This window comes from Colius striatus, chromosome 2 (assembly GCF_028858725.1).
Source record: "Colius striatus isolate bColStr4 chromosome 2, bColStr4.1.hap1, whole genome shotgun sequence".
Lineage (NCBI taxonomy): Eukaryota > Metazoa > Chordata > Aves > Coliiformes > Coliidae > Colius > Colius striatus.
In genome coordinates this window covers 95,568,223-95,575,686 of record NC_084760.1, presented here as the reverse complement: position 1 = coordinate 95,575,686, position 7,464 = coordinate 95,568,223, and positions in this window count along the sequence as shown.

Below are 7,464 nucleotides of genomic sequence, written 5' to 3'. Positions count from 1 at the left end.
AAGTTACTATAAGCTGAATGGAGAACTGCTGTTTATCAAGTCTTGCAATGTGAAAGCTGAGGGTCACTTAACGAAACTAAGAGGAGATGGGTTTAAAAGAAATGAAAGATGTGCTGCTCTACATAGAAAGGTCTGAACCTCTGGAACTTGCTGCCTTAGGACACTGTGGTTCTGATGCTCTCAGCGAGCTTGAAAAAGGCACAAGTAAACTGTCTCCAGCTGCATCAGCAGACTTGAAAAGGGACATACCTTCTAATGTCCCCAATACAACAGTTGATACTGGGGGAATGTGCTGCAGAAAGTGGCTGGGCTCAAGTGCACTCCTTAGGTGGCCTCTCCTATTGCCAGTGCTGGAGACAAAGCACTTGGTCTGGATGATTCCAGCAGCTGGATCCAGCAGTCATGTTTTTCTATTTTTACATGCATCATTTTCAATGAAATATGGGCTGGTCAATTCCCATGGTATGAAAAGCAGCTTAGTAGAGATGACGCTGCAGCACGGGGTGGGCTCGGTACTATACCAAGGGGTTTTATGATAGAGTTGGTAATTGTTTACCTTCACAGGATTCATACACAGGAGCTGGCCATGGTCTAAGGTTTTCTCATGTTGCTTTTATTATATAGGGGAGAGAGCAAGCTTTTTATTGAGATTGTGTGTGAAAGTCACGGAATGACAACGAGTGCTTTGATCGTGTTCATTTTCACTATAAAAGGCAAATCTTCCTGTCACTTCTCAGAAGTCCCTTCTTGGAGACAGTGGCAATCCTTTCTGTGATTCTTTTTTAAATACAGAAGAAACTGAGAATCAGGAAAGACACACTCCTGTCTGAGTCACCAATCTTGTCCAAATGATAGCTCAAAGCTATATTCTGCTGGAAAGGCTCATAACTGTGGAAGCCAATTTGAAAAGTACCAATTCCTTAATAAATAACGATGAGTAACTCCAGTTGAAAGGAATTGTGCTGGCACAAGACACCTCCCTTCTTGCTGTAAAAGCCATCCCACAATGTCAGATGCTTTGACTGCCTATGGGATGCCAATACTGTCTATTGGAGATAAAAGCAAGTACATGTTGAAGACACAATAATATCGAAAACTAAGTCATAGAATCTTTATGTGAGAAAGACATCCAAAACTAATCCACAAGCCTGTAGAAAGGGATAAAAAACACTAGGGTTTATGATTACAAATATGTGTCAAAAGCTTAGAGATCTAATATGCCTTGCTTTTCCACAGTAAAGCTTTTTGTGACATTTCTGGAACATGAAGCCAGATACTATTGCCAAATCTGCAGCCGCAGGGGGCTCCCAAGTCATAAAAAAAGGAGCTCTTTATTCCATTAACTTCTTTGGATTTATAGGATTACTGTGCTGAGGATTGGCTTGATGCTAAGCACCCTCCTGCAATTCAACTGGCTGTTGAGAGAACAATTACCAGTTGTTTTCCCCACTGAAACAGATATCTCTGAGAACATCACAGTTGCAAGACTTCCTACTCAAGTGATCTCTCAATGTCTCACCCCAGTACCTTCATTCACAATCCTCTATTGTGAGTGAAATGAGGGATCCACACTCAGGCAGACAAGAACTGGGACTGCTTTGCAAAATCAAGCTACATCTTAGAGTGGAAATATTGATCTGGCAAAAGGAGTAAGGTGTTCCCTATAGCTTTCAAAGGAAAAAAACTCCAAAATCAAATAACCTACACCTGAGTTGCACCTGGAGACCCACTGGCAGCCCACGCAGAACCAATCACTGCCACAGCCTCCTCTGGAATAGGTCCTTGGTTACAAGCAAACCACGGCATTTTGTATTCTCTTCTTCTTCCACGTGGCCTTGAAGCTTGTATTACTGTAGATCTTTGTTGCTCCACTAATACACAGTACAGATGGTTTTAACATCTGAGCCAGATTCTGCTGCATTTTGGTTTTTTCCTCTTAACTTGTGCTTCTTCATTTTCTATTCCTCCAAACTGACGCACTATCGCTCCCATTCTGTTCACACTTTTTATGCATCACCTTCTGCTCTGAGTTAGAGTAGTAAAAATCTGGTAGTATTGGACTGACAGACATCTGGGTGGTAAGAAGAGCTCTCTCAGAATCTGAGCTGCATTATTGGGGTTACTATCACCACATAGACCCTTGGATGGATGCTATTGCCCCTGCAGTAGTACTGACTTTGGAGCTGTTGGCAGGGTTGCATGTTCAATAACTCCCTAAAGTCAGATAGTACAAGTCAAATCTGCAGGTTCAGTTATGCCTGCAGATCTCAGAGAGGCAGTAACATTGAGGAGGAGGTGGCAATGAGCAGCTTCAACAGTAACCTCTTACCTAACTGGAGCCACAACAGCAAATCTGGCTATGGCCTACTCTGCCATTTCCCTTCTTTCTGCTTTTACTGCTTGTCAATTTATTTCTCTCATTACTCAAACAAACAAACAAAAGTTCTGAACGTTTTTTCTTTCTTTCAGCTTCTTTTCTTCAGAAATATAGCTACAGAAATGGAGGTAATGAAGGAGAAGTAAAAATAAGTAGAAATACACACACATAGAGATACCTTTCTGTTCCTATTTGTATTCCAGGTGCTTTACTATGATTTCTTTCTTCACTTCTATTTTTTTAACTCCTTGTTATGGTTTTCTTTATTCTGCAAGCATATATATGTGTTCTAAAGGTTACATTAAGTTCGCTCTAGGATAGAGACCTCAGTCAGTTTAATGTCATGGTTACTTCTAGTAAATCAGAAATGTGTATATTTTAAGTCTCTTGAGGATACAGTGTCAGATCATAAATATTCAAACCAACTACTCTTAGCTGATTAGCGGTCAAGCAATTAAAACAGCTTTGCCCAAAGAGGAAAAAAACCCCTCACTTTGAAAAAACCTCTTAAAACCTTAAATTGCAAAAATACTTACATGATTTAACAGATGAAAATAGTAACAAATACCAAAGGCCAGATGATGCCTCCATTTATACCAAATGAGTTTAAAGAATGGAGATGGGCCAATTCCATAAACTGAGAGTAAAGCAGGCTGATAACGTTATGGCTCAAAGGGAAGAATGTGCTTCATTAATTCAAGCTTTCTGCAGAGTCCTGGCTTTTTGCTGTTTCTAGTTGCAACGGCATAATCGTTCAACACAGTTTCCTGACAGATTCAGCTCTTTTCCTTATCCCCATGTGCACTCCCAGGGCTCTTTACACAGAAAAATAACAATTTACCAAGCTATGCAACATTCATGAACTTTCAATGTTACTTTGCATTAGATCCACATATTACATCCTCTTATTAAATGACATTCCCAATACACGGTGTCTGGAATAAGATAAATCAGAGTCCCTATATATTGTCAACAAGCCTTCCTTGGCTCCATATTAGCTAGCCTTCTGACATAATCCTACTTAAGCAGTGAAAGTAGCAGTGGAAAATAAGAACCTTTTCTTTTTGTAAGGGGGGAAGCAAGAGCAGCAGGATAACCTGCTGATAATTTGCAGGGCACAGTGACTTACTGAGAAGGCAAGGCTTACCACAATTATCTGTCCCTGCCTTTTCAATGCTCTTTGCAAAGGTGGTTGTCATTAGTTTCACCGGGACTGTGGATTCAGGGATAAATACAAAATGAAGATGCATACTGAAGTTCACACCTTTCAGAGCACATTGCAGGCTCTCAAGCATATCACATTGCATCACTCTCTTTAGAGCTCTGGTTGCAAGCCCTCAGGCAGATGACATTGCATCAATTTCATATTTTAAAGCTTTTCATTTCCTTTAAAGCCTTCTGTAAGGGGAGGAATCTTGCCATTTCTTTTTTATGAAAATTCAGATTCCAGTGTAATTGTAATTGTGGCACTGTGAGCTGAAGCCCAAAATAGCTGTATTATACTGCCTTGCCTGTAAAATTACTGAAGGATTTACAGTATTCCCAAAATGTTCCAACAGAGGAACAGCACTACAGCACAAGAGCTAACATTATTGTAAGTCATTTAAACAGTTGAGGGATTATGAAGCTGGGTAAAGTCTTCTGTGTGCATCATACTGTGTCAACACAGATCCATCTGAAGCATTTCAGTCCCAGAAACTCCAGATTGGCAGCCATGGGATGGTCCCCTCTTTGTCATCCAAATCAGAAATAATCTCAACACCAATGTAGCATTAAGAAGCAGACATTGCTTTATCACAGCACTGGGTCCACCAGGAATCGCTCCATCTAATGTGCACACTGAAAAATGAAGGAACACTCCTTATATACATTGGAATCATAGAATCGATATGGTTGGAAAAGACCTTTAAGATCATCAAATCCACTTACAGAGGAATGAAGCAATTATCTCACATTGGGCACTGTGGCCTTGCTGAAACTGTTTTGAAGCTTTTTGTCTGCTTGGTCTCACGATTTATAGCCAAACCAGAACTGTCTTGTCACCCTAAGGCTCCCTCCCTTGGCCATGTCTCAGGCTGATTTTGAAGGCCTCCTGCTCACAGGTGTCTACACAACAGATAAGCAGGTACTGGTGCTTTTAAACACTTTTAACCCCTTACTTGCAGCTCTCTCATCATTTATCACTCAAAGTCCAAATCAAACTTGTATGAAATAGTAAATGAGGATAGAGATTTGAGGCCTATAGATGAGAGATCTCTGAAGTCTAGTATCATCTGCACAGGGGACATTTCTTAGAGAACCTGGTATGCCACTGTCCTTTCATGCTCTTTGACAACATTGAGGGGAAAAAAAAAAAGAGTCATGCCAGTATAGAAAACTGAGGACTTTCTTTGCAGTGGACTTATGGAGGCTTTAATTGACTGGAATATGGTCATGGATGGCTATGTCCTTTTTAGAAAAGACAGGCTAACAGGATGAGGTGGTGGAGAGAGCAACTGCAATGTACTGAATTCTGTCCAGGTGGGGATGAGGGGCAAGTTGAGAGTTTGTGGGTTAGAATTAAGGGGCAGGCTAGCTTGTGTGACACTCTTGTGGGTGTCTGTTATGGGCCACAAGAGTGAAGGCTGAAGGCAGCCTTGGCTGTAGTGAGCATGAGACAATGGTTCAGGATCTTGTGCAGTAGGAACAGAATACCAAGCAGGACCACAACCCTGGACTCCAGCAGGGCCAACTTTGGCCTTTTCAAGCAATTGCTAGGGGACATCTCGTGGGACAGGGTATTGGAGGATAAAGGGGCCCAAGATAGTTGGTGTCTATTACAGGATCACTTTTTCAAAGCTTGGGATCAGAGCATCCTAGCAGGTAGTAAATCAAGAAAAGGAGCCAGAGACCTCCTTGGTTAGATAGGGAAATGTTGGACAAACTCAAGTGGAAAAAGAGAATCTATAGATCATGGAAGGAAGCGATGGCCACTTGGAATGAATATAAGACTGTAATCAGAGGATTTAGGGAGGCAACTAGAAAAGCTAAAGCTGCACTGGTGTTATGCCTTGCAAGGGAGGTCAAGGACAACAAGAAGGGCTTCTTCAAATACATTGTAGAGAAAAACTAATGCTAGAGGCAATGTTGAAGGTTGAATGAGGAGGGTGCCCTGGTGGCAGAGGATACAGAGAAGGCAGAGTTACTGATTGCCTTCTTTGCTTCTGTCTATACTGCCGGAGACTGTTATGAGGAGCCCCAGACTTCCTCTGAAGTCAGGTTAAAGGAGGAGTTTTGTGTGGTAGATGAGGACTGGATTAAGGATCAGGTGAGGAACCTAGATGTACATAAATCCATGGGCCTCGATGGGATGCACCTGTGAGTGTTGAAACCACTCTCCATCATCTTCAGTAAGTTGTGGAGAGGTGCCTGAGAACTGGAGGAAAGCAAATGTCACTCCAGTCTTCAAAAAAGGCAAGAAGAAGGAGCCGAGTAACTACAGATCAGTCAGCCTCACCTCCATCCCTGTAAAAGTGATGGAACAACTTATTCTGGGTACTGTCTCCAGGCATTTAAAGTGCAAGAGAGTCATTGGGAGCAGTCAACATGGCTTTGTCAAAAGGAAATAATGTTTGACCAACCTGACAGCCTTTTATGAAGAACGTAACCAGGTGGATAGGTGGCGGTAGTGCAGTGGATGTGGTTTATCTGGATTTCAGCAAAGGATTTGACACCCTCTCTTACAGCATCCTCGCAGAAAAACTGAGAGTGTGGGCTGGATGATCAAGTAGCAAAGTAGATTGTTAACTGGTTGAAGGAAAGAAGGTAGAGAGCTGTGATCAACGAGGCAGGGTCTAGTTGGAGGTCTGTATCTGCTGGGGACATTCAAAACCCACCTGGACGAATTCCTCTGTGACCTACTGTAGGTGACCTGCTCTGGCATGGGGGTTGGACTGGATGATCTTTTGAGGTCCCTTCCAACCCATAAGATTCTGTGATTCTGTGATTGTCTGTATGGTGTTCTGCACATGCTCACCAGTGTCAGTAGTTCAAACTCCCTGGCATGTCCATTGGAGCAAGACATGAAACATTTCTAGGAACACAATATTCGCTTTCCGTTGTTTTTGCATATTACTGACAAATGCTACCCCACATGAAGAACGTATACAACAAAAGCATATTTGTTAATTTTTTTAAGTGGAAGGACTCTCAAGCTCTTTCAGATTAAAAGCTGGTATTAATGAGTGCTAACATTTTGACTCCATCAAAATTGGATTTCAGATTCCTAAACTGTTATCTTTGTTTTATGTTGCATTGCACAGAGTGATTTAAGTTTAGTTATTTCTGGGATGTGCATTAAAGAAATTTTAAGGGGTAATATATCAACCACAATGTAGATTGTTCATCACTTAAAAAAATAAATATCAATTGTGTGGGTGGGAAAAGCATTTTGGCTTAATATTTTACGGAACAAGTCTAATGCTCTTCATACTTTACATTTATAGAATCAGCTCTGAAATAATAATTTCCCTCTATAGTAAATCTCTGATACTTTTTTTCTATTTTGTTATCTGCTAAGAAGGAATTACTGGCTAGGTCTTTTAATAGTTTAATTCATAATATGGTTCAAGCCATGCTTTTTGTAAGGGTGCTGTGCAAAAATAATTCAGAGATAGAGTTGGTAGCCAACCTTTGTCAGACAAAGTAAATAAGTGTAGTTAACACGTAAAAATTATTCACCAAATGAGTCTCAACATGTTTGTTAAAGGTTGCATTTTATACTCACGGGGAATTTTTGGAACTAATATTTTTGGTATTCAGGTAGCTTCCACCAGACAAAGAGAATCCCTCCCTGTTTGACTTTGCTAGGCCTGGCTCATATTCCCCAAACAGAATTGGAAAAGCAGAATTTACCAGCTGGATACAATGAGATGTATAACGGGAATAGGTCACACACACACACACACGTACACACATAGATACACCCAAAAAAAGCAGACTAGCAAATGATAAATTTGAAAGCGCTTTCTGAGTTATTAATATGAATTGCTAGATCAAGAGAATAGGATTGCAGGCATCTGATACCTCTTAATCCTTAATTGCATTTC